Source organism: Oreochromis niloticus, linkage group LG14, assembly GCF_001858045.2.
Source record: "Oreochromis niloticus isolate F11D_XX linkage group LG14, O_niloticus_UMD_NMBU, whole genome shotgun sequence".
Taxonomy (NCBI): domain Eukaryota; kingdom Metazoa; phylum Chordata; class Actinopteri; order Cichliformes; family Cichlidae; genus Oreochromis; species Oreochromis niloticus.
The window spans coordinates 2,060,190-2,080,464 of record NC_031979.2 but is presented as its reverse complement, the minus strand read 5'-3'; the positions used below and the strand labels follow the sequence as shown (position 1 = coordinate 2,080,464).

The window sequence follows — 20,275 nt, the reverse complement described above, 5'->3', positions numbered from 1 at the left end:
ACATCAGAGCTAATATGGGATGTCTTGGTAACACGAGCAGATATTTGAAGTTTACATCTGGCCAATCCACCACCTTTCACTGTTTATACCGTTACTAAAATGAATAAATAAATAAATCATCGGTCCATATGAAGGAAAAATAAGTCCAGCTGTGACCACGAGACACTGCGAAGGACCGGGGGTGAAACCATAGTAAGCCGCCCTCACTGTCATCCAGGCTGGCTGTAGCTTGTTAGCAAAGCCGCGCTAGCTAGCTAGCCAGCTAGCCTCAGGCAGAAACGACATCGTCAGAACAGTGTCGCTAATATGGGATGTTTTGACAAAACGAGCAGATATTTGAAGTTTACACAACTACATTCTCGCCTGAAAATATCTTAAAAGTTTATTTTGTGACCTAGAAACAGTATTAAGAGGAAAATAAAAACTAAGTGATGGCCGCCATTGTTTGACTCGGCAGAGGCCTGCTATGAATTGTGGGATATTGAGTTTTCCACCAAGCATTACCGTAACTTTTGAATGATTTGCGCAACCTTAAAAATTCCAATGGCTCCTGAAAGCAGCGACGCTGTGCGCACCGTTGAAATTGTCATCATTACGGTAATCCAAATAAGGGTAGACAGGCTGTACCACTCCCGGCATACCACTAGAGAGAGCCAACACACCACAAATGAAGTTTGAAATTTGTTTCAATGGGACCAAAAGATGGAGCCAACACACCACAAATGAAGTCTGTTTATTTGGCGCCAAAAGATGAATTGGCCTAAATTTGCACTAAAATATTAATATTTAAAAAACTATAAAAGTCATGAACACCAAAAGTCATGACATAATAGTCCAGCTCCAGCCGCACAAAATGATCTAACATATGTAACCCTAAAGTCAAAACTGTTCGGCAGAGGAGCGCGGGAAAATTTTCACTAAAATATTAATATTTAAAAAACTATAAAATTCATAAAGACCAAAAGTCATAGCACACCATTCCAGATCCAGCCGCACAAAATGAGGTAACATATATGAAGCTTGTCTCAAAACTGTGGGGCGAGATTCGCTGCAAAATTTCAGGCGGAAACTGGAGAATAATAATAATAATAACTAGAAAGCGAAAATTTCAGAAGAAATTTTATGTGTGCCTATGCCGCTGCTAATCACTGTAGTTTGCCATTCATACGGCTACAGAGAGCAAAATTCAGAAGAGCAGCCATTCTCCACCATGAACTATGGTAAAAACAAACACCGCTCACGCTTCACAGATGACAGCTTACAGTTTTGTGTAAAGATGAAGTTACTTCGTACAGCGCCGATTTGCAGACGCTGTGCACACAGGTTCATTAGCAGAAGTCCCATTGCACCACGGCAGACCCGACAATGTTTTTCATGAACACACTTTGAAGCATTACATTATAGACCACTTTTCACACATGCATTCACTTTTTGTTTTTTGTTATTTTTACACAGTGTTCTGAATTATGAACAATGGTCTACAGCCAATCCTGTGTATTATTATACAAACTTTGGTTGTGAGATTCAGATAACTATTTAATAAAAGCTAAATATTTTATATGAGAGTAAGAAAGAAAAGTATATCTTTGTGTCCACCTTTCTCTGTTAATGCCCTAGCTCCCCCCTAAAAGCTTTGCTAGATCCGCCCCTGCACAGTTACCAGCTGTCAGCTACACAAAAACAACTCATAACTTCCCTTCAACTCATTCATGTCACCTAAAGTGTAAACCTGTTTCTCCATCACCAGTTCAGCTCTGATGATTCAGTAAGGACATCTCCTGATTTCATCTTCATGCTCCAGCAAACATCAGCTGATACTAGAAATTAAAATCAAAAGAATTCTAACAACAGCTGATCAAGCTTAAACGTGCTGCTGTTGTTTAGCGCGATAAATAAGAGCGAACAGCCGATCATTGATCAGTTTCATGATTGACGTTTCAACACGCGAGAGAATGACAGGGGAGGCTTCGTAACGACAGAATAAATCATAATGTTTTCTCTGAATGTGGGACGATTCCGTTTGTACGGCACGGCAACTCTATGAACTAACCCTAATGAATAAAATAAAGTCCAACGTCAGTAACTTAGTGCGCACACAGCTGTATATAAACTCCCGTGGCAGTACGATTGTAAAAGGTCAACGAAAATAAATTACACCTAAACTCGGTTTATATCTGACCCAAATAGAGTGCAGTTCATAACTTCTTACCTGAAATTCAGTTCACCTCACGCTCCTGCCTTCGGTTTCCAGCATCATCAGCCCATATAAACGAAAAATAAGTCCAGCTAAAACACATACTGTCGGCGAGCGACCGGGTGCTGACACGAGTTTCACCCGCCTCAATATAAGCCAAGCCTGGGTGCTTTTTCACGAAGGGTCGCTATCGGCGCGAGCTAACTATGCTACCGGCGCTAGCTAGCTAGCCAGCTATCAGCAACACATAAGAGAACTGCTGCTAAATAAACTACACCTAAACTCGGTTTATATCTGACCCAAATAGAGTGCGCGACCGGGTGCTGACACGACTTTCACCCGGCTCAATATAAGCCAAGCCTGGGTGCTTTTTCACGAAGGGTCGCTAGCAGCGCGAGCTAACTATGCTACCGGCGCTAGCTAGCTAGCCAGCTATCAGCAACACATAAGAGAACTGCTGCTAAATAAACTACACCTAAACTCGGTTTATATCTGAACCAAATAGACTGCAGTTCATAACTTCTTACCTGAAATTCAGTTCACCTCACGCTCCTGCCTTCGCTTTCCCTGATCCACGATTGACCTCCGCGTTAGCAAACACCGGTCGATCTGCGGTCATGGCATGTCCTTTCTGTCATACACCGGTGGATAGCTGCCCACTGTTGTAGCTCCGCATTATAGCACCACCAAACAACTCAGTTATTTTTTCCACATCCAGCTGTAACTCCGATTCTGTGCGAGCATTTGCGAGAGACCGGGGAGGTGAAAGGAGAGAGAGAGTCCCCTCGCTGTCCATTTGCAGCAGGGTGCGGCAGCTAGGTAGCCGGCTAGCTGTCAGGCAGGACCGAGGTCGTCAGAGCATTGTCGCTAATATGGGATGTCTTGATAAAACAAGCAGATATTTGAAGTTTACACACCTACATTCTCGCCTGAAAATATCTTAAAAGTTTATTTTGTGACCTAGAAACAGTAATAAAAGACATATAAAACGAAGTGGTGGCCGCCATTGTTTAACTCGGCAGAGGTGTGCTATGAATTGTGGGATATTGAGTTTTCCACCAAGCATTACCGTAACTTTTGAATGATTTGCGCAACCTTAAAAATTCCAATGGCTCCTGAAAGCAGCGACGCTGTGCGCACCGTTGAAATTGTCATCATTACGGTAATCCAAATAAGGGTAGACAGGCTGTACCACTCCCGGCATACCACTAGAGAGCGCCAACACACCACAAATGAAGTCTGTTTATTTGGCGCCAAAAGATGAATTGGCCTAAATTTGCACTAAAATATTAATATTTAAAAAACTATAAAAGTCATGAACACCAAAAGTCAGGACATAATAGTCCAGCTCCAGCCGCGCAAAATGATGTAACATATGTACCCCTATTGTCTAAACTGTTTGGCAGAGGAGCGCGGGAAAATTTTCAGAAAAATATTAATATTTAAAAAACTATAATACTCATAAACACCAAAAGTCATAGCACACCATTCCAGATCCAGCCGCACAAAATGAGGTAACATATATGAAGCTTGTCTCAAAACTGCGGGTCGAGATACGCTGCAAAATTTCAGGCGGAAAAAGGAAAATAATAATAATAAGAATAATAAATCCGAGGAATAGTAATATGTGTGCCTCCTGGCATAGGCACACATAACTAGAAAGCGAAAATTTCAGAAGAAATTTTATGTGTGCCTATGCCGCTGCTAATCACTGTAGTTTGCCATTCATACAGCTACAGAGAGCAAAACTCAGAAGAGCAGCCATTCTCCACCATGAACTATGGTAAAAACAAACACCGCTCACGCTTCACAGATGACAGCTTACAGTTTTGTGTAAAGATGAAGTTACTTCGTACAGCGCCGATTTGCAGACGCTGTGCACACAGGTTCATGAGCAGAAGTCCCATTGTACCACGGCAGACCCGACAATTTTTGCATGAACACGCTTTGAAGCATTACATTATGGACCACTTTTCACACATGGTTGGTTTACCCACACAGCCGGCTGTGCATTCACTTTTTGTTTTTTGTTATTTTTACACAGTGTTCTGAATGATTAACAATGGTCTACAGCCAATCTTGTGTATTATTATACAAACTGTGGTTGTAAGATGCAGATAACTATTTAATAAAAAGCTAAATATTTTATATGAGAGTAAGAAAGAAAAGTATATCTTTGTGTCCCCCTTTCCCTGTTAATGCCCTACCTGGCCCCCTGGCAAAAGCTTTGCTAGATCCGCCCCTGCACAGTTACCAGCTGTCAGCTACACAAAAACAGGAGCTTGGTGTATATTTGTCTGTCAGAAACAGTTCATAACTTCCCTTCAACTCATTCATGTCACCTAAAGGGTAAACCTGTTTCTCCATCACCAGTTCAGCTCTGATGATTCAGTAAGGACATCTCCTGGTTTGGACCAGCCGCTTCTACAGCTGTGCCCCAGCAAACATCAGCTGATACTAAGATAAGATAAGATAACCTTTATTAGTCCCACATGTGGGAAATTTGTTTTGTCACAGCAGGAAGTGGACAGTGCAAAAGTTATGAAGCAAAAATTAGAATAAAATAAAATAAGAATAAATACAGTACACAACTGTACAGAATAGAATAAAATAAAATACTATATACAGTAGAATAAAATAGAATAAAATATACAATAAGATAAAAATAGAATACAAATGCTATATACAACTGAGTAAAAAATACAACGATGCCAGGAAGATTATTGCACTTAGTGTTATTGCACATGTGTGTGTTTGATCAGTTAAAGTCTTTGTTGTGGAGTCTGACAGCAGTGGGGAGGAAAGACCTGCGAAATCTCTCCATCCCACACCGTGGGTGCCGCAGTCTCCCACTGAAGGAGCTGCTAGAAATTAAAATCAAATGAATTCTAACAACAGCTGATCAAGCTTAAACGTGCTGCTGTTCTTTAGCGCGATAAACAAGAGCGAAAAGCCGATCGTTGATCAGTTTCATGAGTGAAGTTGCAACTGGCGAGAGAATGACAGGGGAGGCTTCGTAACGACAGAATAAATCGTAATGTTTTCTCTGAATGTGGGACGATTCCGTTTGTACGGCAACTCTGACGAACCAACCCTTATGAATATAATAAAGTTCAACATCAGTAACTTACCGCGCACACAGCTGTCGTGCTAGCTAGCATGCAGTACGATTGTAAAAGGTCAGCACAACGAAAATAAACTACACCTAAACTCTGTTTATATCTGACCCAAATAGAGTGCAGTTCATAACTTCTTACCTGAAATTCAGTTCACCCCTCAGCTCCTGCCTTCGCTTTCCCTGATCCACGATTGACCTCCAGGTTAGCAACCACCTTCGCTTTCCCTGATCCACGATTGACCTCCAGGTTAGCAACCACCGGTCGATCGGCGGTGGCCTGCCCCACCTCCTATGTGTGGTTCGCGGCATGTCCTTTCTGTCACACACCGGTGGATAGCTGCCCTCTGTTGTAGCTCCGGCTAGCTCCACCACCAAACAACTCAGTTATTTTTTCCACATCGACCACCATCATCGGCCCATATAAGCGAAAAGTGAGTCCAGCTAAAACACAGACTTGGCGAGCGATCGGGTGTTGCAACAAATTTTAGCCGCGTCACTATAAGCCCAGCCTGGGTGCTTTGAGGGTCGCTAGCAGCGCTAGCTAGCTATGCTAGCGGCGCTATGCTAGCCGGCTGGCTATCAGCAACACATAAGACAACTCTTGCTAATATGGGATGTCTTGATAAAACGAGCAGATATTTGAAGTTTACACACCTATATTCTCGCCTGAAAATGTCTTAAAAGTTTAGTTTGTGACCTAGAAACACGAATAAAAGACAGAAAACGAAGTGGTGGCCGCCATTGTTTGACTGGGTAGAGGCCTCTGTAGAGGCGTGCTATGAATTGTGGGATATGGAGTTTTGGGCCAAGGATAGATCTTTTCGCCTGTACTACTCCGGGTATACCACTAGAGAGAGCCAAGACACCACAAATGAAGTCTGTTTCTATGGCGCCAAAAGTAGAATCTTTCTAAATTTGCACTAAAATATTAATATTTAAAAAACTATAAAAGTCATGAACACCAAAAGTCGTACCATAGTAGTCCAGCTCCAGCCGCACAAAATGATCTAACATATGTAACCCTATTGTCAAAACTGTTTGGCAGAGGAGCGCGGGAAAATTTTCACTAAAATATTAATATTTCAAAAACTATAATAGTCATAAACACCAAAAGTCATAGCACACCATTCCAGATCCAGCCGCACAAAATGAGGTAACATATATGAAGCTTGTCTGAAAACTGCGGGGCGAGATTCGCTGCAAAATTTCAGGCGGAAACTGAAGAATAATAATAATAAATCCGAGGAATAGTAATATGTGTGCCTCTTCGCATAGGCACACATAATAATAATAAATCCGAGGAATAGTAATATGTGTGCCTCTTGGCATAGGCACACATAATAATAATAATAATAATAAGAATAATAAATCCGAGGAATAGTAATATGTGTGCCTCTTGTCATAGGCACACATAATAAATCCGACGAATAGTAATATGTGTGCCTCTTGTCATAGGCACACATAATAATAATAATAATAATACATTTTATTTGAGGGCGCCTTTGTAAAACCCAAGGTCACCTTACAAAGAGAAAAAGACATCAATAAAACAGTAGATTAAAATAGATTCTAATAAATTAAGATACAGAAACCAGCAAAATACAACCACAAACAACAAATTTAAAACAAAAAACAAAACACGATTTGACAGCAAGTAAAATCTGTATTAAAGCGAGTAAGCCAGTTTAAACAAGTAGGTTTTGAGTTGTGAATCTATATTTCTTAAGGCTGAAGGAAGTGAGGTCCAGAGCTGAGGAACACAGTGACTGAAAGCTCTGTGCCCCATAGTGGTAAGGCGAGCAGAAGAGACAACAAGATGAGTGGCAGATGAAGATCTGAGAGAGCGGGAAACTGTGGCGATATGAAGCAGATCACAGAGATAAGGAGGGGCAAGGTTATGAATACACTTAAACGTGAGAACTAAGATTTTAAAGTTTATCCTGGCTTCTGTGGGCAACCAGTGAAGCTGTTGAAGAATTGGGGTGAGTTGAAATAGTCAGTCCGGGAAGTAATAAGACTATGGACAAGGATGGCAGCAGCATGGGGAGTAAGGAAGGGACGAAGTCGGTTAATGTTACGTAAGTGAAAGTATGCAGGTTATGTAATTAATGTGAGACTGAAATGAGAGAGTACTGTCAAGTATGACACCCAAACTCTTTACCTGCGGGGAAGGAAGGATGGGGGAATTTTCAATATTAATGGAGAAACTGTGAGATTTGGTAAAGGTAGAGGCTGTGCCAACGAGTAAAACTTCTGTTTTATTACTGTTAAGTATGAGAAAATTGGAGGAGAACCAAGATCTGATCTCCATAAGACAGTTCGAGAGGGAGGTAGGTGGAAGGGATGAATTAGGTTTGGAGGAAATATAGACCTGGGTGTCATCACCATAACAATGAAAATTTTATATTATATTTTCGGAATATTTGGCCAAGAGGGAGCACGTAGATAATGAATAAAAGAGGCCCTAATACTGAACCCTGGGGCACACCAGCAGAAACAGGATAGAGACTTAAAGAGTGGGATTTAAGTTGGATAAACTGAGTGCGGTCTGAGAGTCAAAGTCAAAGTCAAATTTATTTATATAGCACATTTAAAACAACAACCGTTGACCAAGGTGCTGTACAATTAAGATAATTAAAAGAAATAAAAACATAGGGAGATATGATAAGAGTTAAGAAAAGAATCATAAAATTAGAAGATTTGAGTGAGAAATAAGATAAATAAATGTAATACAAACTCATTCTCGGGACAGCCAGGAGCAATTGATCCCCAGACCTCAGTGATTTTGCAGGAGTGTACCACTTTAAAAGATCAGAAACGTATGAGGGTGCTAACCCGTGCAATGCCTTGAAAACAAATAATAAATTCTTAAAATTAATTCTAAAACTAACTGGCAGCCAGTGTAATGATGCCAGTATGGGGGATATGTGGTCTCGCTTGCGTGTGTCAGTTAGTAACCGTGCTGCAGCATTTTGGACCAGCTGTAGACGGCTAACTGATGACAGACTAACACCAGAGTAAAGACTATTACAGTAGTCAGGGCAAGATGAAATGAAGGCATGGATAGCTCTCTCAAAGTCTCTAAAACAGAGAAATGGCTTTACTTCTATCGCCACCAGACTGAAATACTTCACTAATGCCATTTTTATCTAGAAAGGAGAGAGATATGAGGTGAACCAGGCAAGGTGGGTGTGACTAATGCCAATGGATGCTAATCTGCTCAGGAGGATATTATGAGGGTGCAGAGAGAGCTGAGGGGACTGATAAGGAATGGGAAGGACAGCTACAGGCAGAAGATGGAGAACCAGCTTCAGCAAAATAACGTTGGTGAAGTCTGGAGAGGCCTCAGAACGATCTCAGGCCACAAACATCAGAACTCTCTGCCTGGGAGGGATGTGAGGTGGGCAAATGAACTGAATCATTTCTTCAACAGATTTGATTCAGCCATGAGGCAGTCTCCAACATCGGCTGCAGACTCACCCACCCCCACTGCTGCTGTTCCACCTCTGACACCTCAGACACTTCACACCTCCTCAATAGGGCTTTGGAGGTGATGTCACTGGAGGTGGGCCACGCCCCTTTCCGCCATGACAGTAGGCTAGACACAGCTATGGTTCGTACGTGTTGTGTTATCAGTTGCAACGTTTGATCAGACGATCGTGAAGGCAAGAAGCTGGATAATGGGCTCTCTTTTCATCGTTTTTCAACCTGGAGGCAACGTGAGGGATCCCATGTATCCGATATTACTAAACAAAGACGTCAGGCTTGCATTGCAGCGGTGAGACGAGTGGATCGAGTTCTGTGCAATCCCCAGCTTTTTGTTGGTTTGGTCTCCGCATCTTCTTTCCGGTGAGTTCTAAATTAATTCATATCACTATTAAAATGCTTTTAGTGTTATTTTCAATGTGCTGAGGTCATAGATAATGAGATAAAACATGCTAATGTGTGATGCTGCAGAACCACGTCATGTCATCATGTCGACTGAGTAGCTTATGATTTAGCATTATTGCAGGCAAACCAGCATATGAAATGGATGTAACAAATCCAGACTGGGCACCAACACTGCACATGGGCCTCTAAAAACATACTAAATTGCTCTCATTGTACACTAATCCGCACATAACTTCCAGATGAATCACACACCTGTCATGTGCACTAATTTTATCTTACCGCCTTTGTCCTATCCCGATCTTTGCATACCTTGTCTGTGGAGTCAGCGCATACACAGCAAACCAGTTTAAGAATTATAAATCCCTGGAGGCCCACATCCAATTCACGAACGGCTGGGTGCAAGATTTGTCCATCTTTATGCCTCCACGCTGCGACAACTGTACGTTGTCGTTAAGACAAAGGTAAGTCGGTTTGAACATGATAACTTTCTAAACAACTTCCTTGTTACAGTTTTTGATTTGCACGTACAGCCAACCCATCTATATTAGCCTTGGTTCATTACAGACCTTTTATTAAAAGTGGTTTTTGTGTGTTTCAGGTACTGCACTCACAACGACTGAATGAAACTGCACTGTGACCTCGTTGTGTGGACACAGAGAGACCTTCTGTCATACGCATCTTCCCTGATGTGGATTTCTGGGAACCACGTTTAAAGCAAGCACAAGACTTCTTTCTTAAAGTGTGTCTTCCTGAACTTGTTGGGAAATACTTCACCAAACAACGTGCTGCTCTAAATAGCCTGTAATGTTTCATTTTGTGGTTCAAGATTGATGCCAGCTGTGTGTTGCCATGTAAATAGTTTGCATTTCATTTCTATGTACTTGCTAAGTACATGTGATAAGATCAAGAATAAAAAAAACCAAACATGTATACTATTCTTTTCTGTTTTATTGAAACTACTTCACACAAAGTACAATTATTTACAATGAACTACACATGCAACACAACAGCTTTATGAATACTCAACAAGAGCAAGTTTCATTTGGCGCTGGTTTGACAACCACACTGGGGCACATATTCACCAAAACACAGCAAACATTAACAATCTTATCAAGCAGTGTTGTGTTTATTTCTGCTCTGCCCTGTTCATTGCACACACAATGCTTCGTCTGCCCTTTAGCTTCTGTGATGCTGTCTGTCCGATCACCACTGTCCACATTTACAGGTGGTACCTCAACCTCCACTTGTCCAACACAACTGCTGTCCACAGCTATGACATTGTAATATTGTTGTTGTTCTTCTGTCAGATCTTCATCGATTACTTCTGCACGGGGCACACCTTCAGACTCTGCAGCTGCATAAAAGCCTGTAAGATAAAATTAGTGCACATGACAGGTGTGTGATTCATCTGGAAGTTATGTGCGGATTAGTGTACAATGAGAGCAATTTAGTATGTTTTTAGAGGCCCATGAGCAGTGTTGGTGCCCAGTCTGGATTTGTTACATCCATTTCATATGCTGGTTTGCCTGCAATAATGCTAAATCACAAGCTACTCAATCGACATGATGACATGACGTGGTTCTGCAGCATCACACATTAGCATGTTTTATCTCATTATCTATGACCTCAGCACATTGAAAATAACACTAAAAGCATTTTAATAGTGATATGAATTAATTTAGAACTCACCGGAAAGAAGATGCGGAGAGCAAACCAACAAAAAGCTGGGGATTGCACAGAACTCGATCCACTCGTCTCACCGCTGCAATGCAAGCCTGACGTCTTTGTTTAGTAATATCGGATACATGGGATCCCTCACGTTGCCTCCAGGTTGAAAAACGATGAAAAGAGAGCCCATTATCCAGCTTCTTGCCTTCACGATCGTCTGATCAAACGTTGCAACTGATAACACAACACGTACGAACCATAGCTGAAGCTGTATCCTGTGTCTAGCCTACTGTCATGGCGGAAAGGGGGCGTGGCCCACCTCCAGTGACGTCAACTCCAAAGCCCTATTCACCCTGCTCACTCCTCCCCACCCCCAACAACAGCATCCAATACACACTCAACACAAGGCTCCAGCCTGTCTCTCTCAACCACCCAGGTTCGGAGGGAACTGAGGAGGATTAAAGCCAAGAAGGCAGCGGGTCCAGATGGCATCAGCTCGAGGGTTGTCAGGTCCTGCGCGGACCAACTGTGTGGGGTGATGGAGCACCTCTTCAACCTGAGCCTGAGGCTGGGAAGAGTCCCACAGCTCTGGAAAACTTCCTGTGTTGTTCCAGTGCCAAAGACTTCACGCCCCAAGGACCTCAACAGCTACAGGCCGGTGGCTCTGACATCCCACCTGATGAAGACCCTGGAGCGGCTGGTCCTGGCTCAGCTTCGGCGCCTTGTGAGCTCATCACTGGACCCACTTCAGTTTGCCTACCAGCCTGGCATTGGAGCGGATGATGCCGTCATTCACCTCCTACATCGTTCCCTCGCTCACCTGGAGACCACTGGGAGCACTGTGAGAATCACGTTCTTTGATTTCTCCAGTGCCTTCAACACCATTCTTCCCTCGGTTCTGAAGGACAAGCTGGAGAACTCTGGAGTGGACCATCACCTCACTACCTGGATTTTGGACTACCTCACCGACCGACCACAGTATGTGAGGACTCAGGGCTGTGTGTCGGACAGGGTCGTCTGCAGTACGGGGGCCCCACAGGGAACGGTTCTGGCTCCGTTCCTCTTCACCATCTACACTGCAGACTTCTCCCACAACTCCACCCAGTGCTTCCTGCAGAAGTTCTCTGATGACTCTGCAATAGTCGGCCTCATCACTGATGGGGACGACAAGGAGTACAGAGGACTGACTCAGGACTTTGTGGACTGGTGCCAGCTGAACTACCTCCAGATCAATGCCAGTAAAACCAAGGAGCTGGTGGTAGACTTCCGCAGGCACAAGCATCCTCCACTGCAACCACTGAACATCCAAGGTATGGACATCAAGGCTGTGGACAGCTACAGGTACCTTGGTGTTCATCTGAACAACAAACTGGACTGGACTCATAACTCTGATGCCCTCTACAGGAAAGGGCAGAGCAGGCTGTACCTGCTGCGGAGACTCAGGTCGTTTGGAGTGGAGGGCCCACTCCTGAAGACCTTCTATGACTCTGTGGTGGCCTCAGCCATCTGTTATGGTGTGGTCTGCTGGGGAGGCAGCATCTCTGCTGGGGACAGGAAGAGACTGAACAGGCTGATCCGAAGGGCCAGCTCTGTTCTGGGAGGCCCTCTGGACCCAGTGGAGGTGGTGAGTGACAGGAGAATGGTGGCTAAGCTGTCATCCCTGCTGGACAACATCTCCCACCCCATGCATGAGACTGTGAAGGCACTGAGCAGCTCCTTCAGTGGGAGACTGCGGCACCCACGGTGTGGGACGGAGAGATTTCGCAGGTCTTTCCTCCCCACTGCTGTCAGACTCCACAATAAAGACTTTTGCAGCTGATCAAACACACAAACCCACACATGTGCAATAAGACTCCTATATGTGCAATTCTTCTTCTGACGAAGTTGTGTTTTTGTATTTTCCTACTCAGTTGTATATAGTATTTATATTTCTATTTTATTCTATTGTATATATTATTCTATTCTATTTTATTCTATTGTATATAGTATTTTATTTTATTTTATTTTATTTTATTTTATTTTATTTTATTGCATTCCAGTGTTTTCTAATTTCTGCTACATAACTTTGCACTTTTGCTGTAACAAAACAAATTTCCCACCTGTGGGACTAATAAAGGCCATCTTATCTTATCTTATCTTATCTTATCTTATGAGAAATTGTGTCAAATGCCGCACTAGGATCCAAAAGGATGAGAATGGTTAAAAGACCAGAATCAGCTGCCATTACTAATGACCTCAGAAGGTCATTAGTAATCCTTAACAAAGCAGTTTCTGTACTATGATTGGGGCGGAAACCAGACTGAAATTGTTCATAGAGATTATGGTCGTTGAGGTATGAGTGAAGCTGGGAGGCAACAACTTTCTTGAGTGTGTCCTAGTGTCCTTGATTCCCCAGGTTACCGGGCCACCAACCTTACAGGAACTAAGCTGGGTACTGGCGAGCTCTGGGGAATTGATGTTGGTGGCAAACTGGCGAGAGAGAGAGCATTGGGCTTGATGTTCCTTGACCCTGGGTGGTAGGAGATGAAGAGGTTAAAGCATGCAAAGAATAAAGCTCAGCAGGCCTGCTGGATGTTTAATCTTTTTATCTGTTCTAAGGTATCTTAAATTCTTATGATAAGCCCAGTTCATGAATAGTGCTCTGCCCCCTCTAGCAACTGTCGCCATTCCTCCAAGGCTAACTTAACAGCCAGAGATTCTCGGTCACCAACATCAGAGTTTCTCTCAGCAGGAGAGAGTCGGTGAGAAAAGAATGCACAAGGCTGGAGCTTGCCCTGGGGACCTGAACGCTGCTAAAGCACGACTGTCACACCAGTGTCTGAAGCATCCACTTCTACAATGACATGTTCGGAGCTATTGGGAGTGATGAGAATCGAAGTGGAGGTGAATAATTGCTTTAATTTAGAAAAGGCAAATTTAGCTTTAATGGACCAGGTGAAAGGGATCTTAATAGAGTTGAGGTGTGTTAGTGGTGCTACTACCTGACTGTAGTTACGAATGAAACATCGATAGAAGTGTGTGAAGCCAAGGCATTGTTTCAGCTCTTTTTGAGTTAAAGGTGTGGGCCTTTCGTCGACAGCTCGAATCTTACCTGGGTGTGTCTTCATCTGCCCCCCTGCCAAAACATAGCCCAGAAAAGTGACTGAGGGAGAATAGAACTCACATTTTTCTGCCTTGACATACAGGCAATTTTCCAGGAGCCGCTATAGAACTGTGCAGATATGAACTTGGTACTCCTGAAGGTCCTTGGAAAAGATCAGAATGTCATCAAGGTAAACAAACAAAAATATTTAAGAAGTATCTGAGAACATCGTTGACTAGAGCTTGAAATACTGTAGGTGCGATTGAAAGGCAGAATGGCATAACAAGGTACTTGAAATGACCTAATGGGGTGTTGAAAGCTGTCTTCCATTTTCATCCCTTTGTCAGATGACGACTAAGTGGTACGCATTTCAGTGATCGAGTTTGGTAAACACTGTAGCAACATGGATGGGTTCAAAAGGCCGAATTTATGAGCAGGAGAGGGTATTCATTCTTAATAGTAATTCCTAATAGTAATTTCATTCAACCCCCTTTCATTCACAAAGACACAAAGAAAAAAACAGCACCTATCAGGGATGAGGACAGATGGATTATTACAGCTACCTGGGACCTTTGAATGTATTTTTCCATAGACTCCCTCTCTGGCCGAGACAGATTGTGAAGCCTGCTGGACGGTAGAGATGTGCCTGGTGGTTGCCTGATTTGATTACATTAATGGGTTCAGTTTGGTGGCAATAGTGGTGAATACCTGGTTATTTAGAGCTGTGGCAGGAATGGGTGGATTCAAGGGCATCAAGGGGAGAAGCAGCTTGCTAGCTGGTTTGACATCGATAAGGTTTTGTTCAGCTTCTGAGTCTACCAGGGCCTGAAGCAACATTGTGAATTGATTCATACTAAGGGTCACAGGAAATAATAACCTAAGGTTTAGAGGAGGTCAGGGATCTGCCCACCTGTATCCCTACAAGAGGGTAGATTTGGGGATAGCCTTTTGGCCGAACCAGGCAAGAGGCAATTAAGTAATCGGGAGAGCCACAGTATAAGCATTCTGTAAAACGAAAGCACATCTCCCTCTCCTATGCCATCAAACATGAGCGACCAATCTGCATGGGCTCTGAAGGCAGTTCAATAGTGGTGAGGGGAGGAGATGAGGTGGAAGGTGACACTGGGAGTGGTGACATGGAAACGTGAATTGGATGAGCGGAAGAAGGTGCGTTGGGATTTGTAGTTCTTCTTGGCTTCTCTCTCCCTCAGGTGATTGTCTATTCTCAGGGAGAGAGAGACCAAATCCTCGTAGGAGGAAGGCTCGTCCCAGGAGGCTAAATGGTCTCTCATCATTGAGAGCCCTGGAGAGCATGATCGGGGTAGCCAGCTTTGGCAGCTGCAGTACGAAAATCAATCACAAATTCCACCACACTTCACTTCCCCTGCCTGTATTTAAAAGTTTCTTAGCTGCGCTATTCTTGGAGATGGGGTGAGAGAAGGTCTTCTTCAATTCCCCTTTCAGGTGAAAGGTAAAGTATCCCTCAGTCCATATGAGCACCTTTCCTTTCAGCATTCCTACTAGACAGAGTTTTCAAGCATCATCAAGAAAAGAGAGCAGAGATCGTCCGAACACTAAGGAACATTGTCAAAGGAAACCCCAGTACCCACCTAACTCACCAGAGAAGGGTTCAGAGGAGACTGTGTTCCGAAAAACTGGCATCACAGAAAGCAATGCTGGTACAATCGGTGGAGAAGCTCCCTCAACAGTTCACGAGAAAAACAGTTGCATCGCTTGAGAATGGCAGAGAATCTTTTCTTGTTTATCCTATAGCTTTACATTTTTTTGCCTAAAAATTTGAAAGATTGTTTGTGTTCACCTATCTTGCGCCCTGCTTCGTGATCACTATATGGATTGGATCTGCTAGGTCCATTTTCTTGGGCAATCTGTACTGTTACAAGGGGGCCGGTGTAGTGCCAGGGTAGTTATCCCAGACAAAATTTGTTTTCCCTGCATCAGGAGCACACGCTGGTTATCAGACGGGAATATGTCAACAAACCATTTTGCCTGATAATTATTTATATACCCCTTTAAAAAGAGCTAACATCTCCAGAATTTCAGCAGTAGTTAGTCATTATAAGAATGGTTTGGGAACTAAAAATCAAGAATGAGGGATACTGTTTGTCCATGATTTGGACAGCCCAGTGTGTGCTCGTGATGCTGGGGAAACAAACAACAGTGGCACAAGAGATGGACCAAAATGCAGATACTAAACAGACAGGAATAAGGTTTTATAGGTTTTTATTGCGACAGAAACTGAGTACAAATAATAACACAGGAGAACAACACAGGAGACACTAAGAGCTGGAGTAGTGTTCCTTGACACAGACTCGGAGCAGGAACACACAGGGTAGAGGCTCTGTAACATAAGAGAGGAGAGTGTGACTGGAGGTCAAGGGCAAGTGCTCAGAAAGGTGGAGGTAGACTCTGGAGAGAGCTTACTTGTGGGAGAAGCAAATTCTTCGGGGGGGGGGATCAGGTAAAGTGCGTCAGACGGGTGAGTAATCCTTTTTTCCTTTCTGACCTGAGGTGGTGGTGATTGCGGGACAAGGGTTAGCACCCTTTCGGGTGAGATCAGTCAAGGGGGTGTTCAGTTCCGCAAACCCAGGCATGAACCGGCGGAGGTAACCAGCCAGCCCCAGGAACCGTCTCAACTCCTTTTTGGTCTTGGGGCGTGGGCAGGATCCTGCTGTTTTCTCCACCTGTGGACGTCCCTGCCTGCCCCCAAAGTTGTACCCTAGATACTCTACCTCCTTCCATCCAACCGCACACTTCTTTGGGTTGGCTGTGAGCCCCACCTGCCTTTGGGACTCCTGGACCGCGGCCACTCGCTGGACGTGCTCCGCCCAGGTGACACTATGGATGATCACATCATCCAGGTAGGCGGCAGCATATGCGGCGACAGCACCTAGTCCATGAGGCGCTGGAAGGTGGCTGGAGCTCCAAACAAGCCAAATGGAAGTGTAACGAACTGGTACAAACTGTACGGAGTGGAGAAGGCCGTTTTTTTCTTCAACTATGCAGACAAGGGAATCTGCAAGTGGCCCTTGGTTAAATCCAGTGTTGTGAAAAAACAGGCCGTGCCCAACTGGTCCAGGAACTTGTCGACCCGGGGAATGGGATAAGCAATGAAGCGTGACATTTCATTCACCTTGCGATTGTCAACACAGAACCGTATAGACCCATCTTTCTTCACCACAAGAACTATGGGTCTACACCAGGCGCTGTATGACTCTTCTTATACTCCCATTTTCCGCATTTTAGCCAATTCCCTCTGAACAATTTGCCTTTTATGTTCAGGAAGCCTGTAGCCCATGAACGCACCATCACGCCAGGCTGAATTTCAAAATGATGCTCGATGAGAGATGTTGGGCCGGGCAGGGGAAAGAACACGTTTCCAAAGAGCTGTTGCAGTGCAGCAACATACACTCTTTGGGCCTGTGTGAGTTGGTCATCACAATGGAGGGAGGCGGGAATGGTGGAATTTGGCACCTTCGGCCCCAACTCATCTCTCTCTTTAACCAGGCTCACCAGAGAAGCAGTTTCAGCCTCTCTCCATGCTTTGAGGAGTTTGAGGTGATATAGCTGTGCGGCCCCTCCTGTGTCAACATCCCCCACTCGCCGTGTGACCACGAAGGGTCCTTGCCACTTGGCGAGTAACCTTGAGCTAGAAGAAGGGAGTAATACAAGCACTTTATCTCCTGGCGAAAATTGCCTGAGTCTGGCCCCTCTGTTACACAGCCAACAGATTCCATGATAACCTCCCTAAAGTGTGGAGTTTTGTTCTCAGGTCCAGCACATACTGAATCTCATTCTTTGCAGGGCTCGGACCTCCCTCCCAGATTTCTTTAATTAGGTCGAGCACCTGAACAGCAGTTCAAAAGGAGAAAATCCCATGGAGGCCTGGGGGACCTCTCGCACTGCAAATAACAGAGGGTCTAGCCAGTGATCCCAATTGCGTTCATCCTCGTTCATGAACTTCCCAATCATGGACTTTAAAGTCTTGATTTTGCCCTTGTATTTCAATATCAGTGCCACTATGGGATACTTTTGAACATCACCATGCACACACTTCCCCTTCACCCATCCTGCTTCCAACAATGCCCTGGGGCGAAATAAGCTTTGGTGCACAAGAGTCTGCATACAGCCCGAGTCCACCAAAGCATGGCGTATACCCTCTTGAGTCTTTACCAGAATGCTGTACTTCCCTCCCAGACCGGGAGAGGGTGCTGGAGCACCGGCGACGCAGAACACCTGTCCCATTTCCATCAGCGGACAATCCCGCCTCAGGTGCCCCGGCTGCCCGCACCTCCAGCATTCCTGCCCCGGCGTCTGTGCTGCTCTCCATGGCTCGGGAGCAGTGCTGGTCGCTTCCTGTCTCTGGGGAGGCAAAGCGGGGAAAAACGGGTTAATGGGGTTTAGCGCTGGGTCCCGCTCTCCCTGTCCAGGAGCAGGAACCTTGCACCTTGGTCCCGACACGGAGGCCTTCTTGCTAGGTGGCTAAGTACCTCCTCTGGCCTCCGCTCTAGCAGCCAGGTGGTCCTCTGCCAGTGTGACTGCTGCATCTACAGTCAGGTCCATAAATACTGGGACTAATATTTTTGGCTCCATACACCACCACAATGGATTCCAAATGAAACGAACAACATGCGCTTTAACTGCAGACTGTCAGCTTTTATTTGAGGGTATTTACATCCAAATCAGGTGAACGGTGTAGGAATTACAACAATTTGCAAATGTGCCTCCCACTTGTTAAGGGACCAAAAGTAATGGGACAATTGGCTTCTCAGCTGTTCCATGGCCAGGTGTGTGTTATTCCCTCATTATCCCAACTACAATGAGCAGATAAAAGGTCCAGAGTTCATTTCAAGTGTGCTATTTGCATTTGGAATCTGTTGCTCTCAACTGTCAAGATGAGATCCAAAGAACTGTCACTATCAGTGAAGCAAGCCATCATTAGACTGAAAAAACAAAACAAACCTATCAGAGAGAGCAAAAACATTAGGCGTGGCCAAAACAACTGTTTGGAACATTCTCAAAAGGAAGGAACGCACCGGTGAGCTCAGCAACACCAAAAGACCCGGAAGACCACGGAAAACAACTGTGGTGGATGACCGAAGAATCCTTTCCCTGGTGAAGAAAACACCCTTCACAACAGTTGGCCATATTAAGAACACTCTCCAGGAGGTAGGTGTATGTGTGTCAAAGTCAACAATCAAGAGAAGACTCCACCAGTGTGAATACAGGGAGTGCAGAATTATTAGGCAAATGAGTATTTTGTCCACATCATCCTCTTCATGCATGTTGTCTTACTCCAAGCTGTATAGGCTCGAAAGCCTACTACCAATTAAGCATATTAGGTGATGTGCATCTCTGTAATGAGAAGGGGTGTGGTCTAATGACATCAACACCCTATATCAGGTGTGCATAATTATTAGGCAACTTCCTTTCCTTTGGCAAAATGGGTCAAAAGAAGGACTTGACAGGCTCAGAAAAGTCAAAAATAGTGAGATATCTTGCAGAGGGATGCAGCAGTCTTAAAATTGCAAAGCTTCTGAAGCGTGATCATCGAACAATCAAGCGTTTCATTCAAAATAGTCAACAGGGTCGCAAGAAGCGTGTGGAAAAACCAAGGCGCAAAATAACTGCCCATGAACTGAGAAAAGTCAAGCGTGCAGCTGCCAAGATGCCACTTGCCACCAGTTTGGCCATATTTCAGAGCTGCAACATCACTGGAGTGCCCAAAAGCACAAGGTGTGCAATACTCAGAGACATGGCCAAGGTAAGAAAGGCTGAAAGACGACCACCACTGAACAAGACACACAAGCTGAAACGTCAAGACTGGGCCAAGAAATATCTCAAGACTGATTTTTCTAAGGTTTTATGGACTGATGAAATGAGAGTGAGTCTTGATGAGCCAGATGGATGGGCCCGTGGCTGGATTGGTAAAGGGCAGAGAGCTCCAGTCCGACTCAGACGCCAGCAAGGTGGAGGTGGAGTACTGGTTTGGGCTGGTATCATCAAAGATGAGCTTGTGGGGCCTTTTCGGGTTGAGGATGGAGTCAAGCTCAACTCCCAGTCCTACTGCCAGTTTCTGGAAGACACCTTCTTCAAGCAGTGGTACAGGAAGAAGTCTGCATCCTTCAAGAAAAACATGATTTTCATGCAGGACAATGCTCCATCACACGCGTCCAAGTACTCCACAGCGTGGCTGGCAAGAAAGGGTATAAAAGAAGAAAAACTAATGACATGGCCTCCTTGTTCACCTGATCTGAACCCCATTGAGAACCTGTGGTCCATCATCAAATGTGAGATTTACAAG

General features: G+C 44.4%; 1 long non-coding RNA gene across 1 annotated transcript; it reads left to right on the top strand.

Annotated features, from left to right (window-relative positions):
- The first annotated feature begins 9,111 nt into the window (after positions 1–9,111).
- On the top strand, positions 9,112–9,864 carry LOC112842208 (uncharacterized). The gene is made up of 3 exons (XR_003213938.1): positions 9,112–9,161; positions 9,530–9,664; positions 9,802–9,864. It is a non-coding gene; the product is annotated as an uncharacterized LOC112842208 (long non-coding RNA).
- The last annotated feature ends 10,411 nt before the right edge of the window (positions 9,865–20,275 follow it).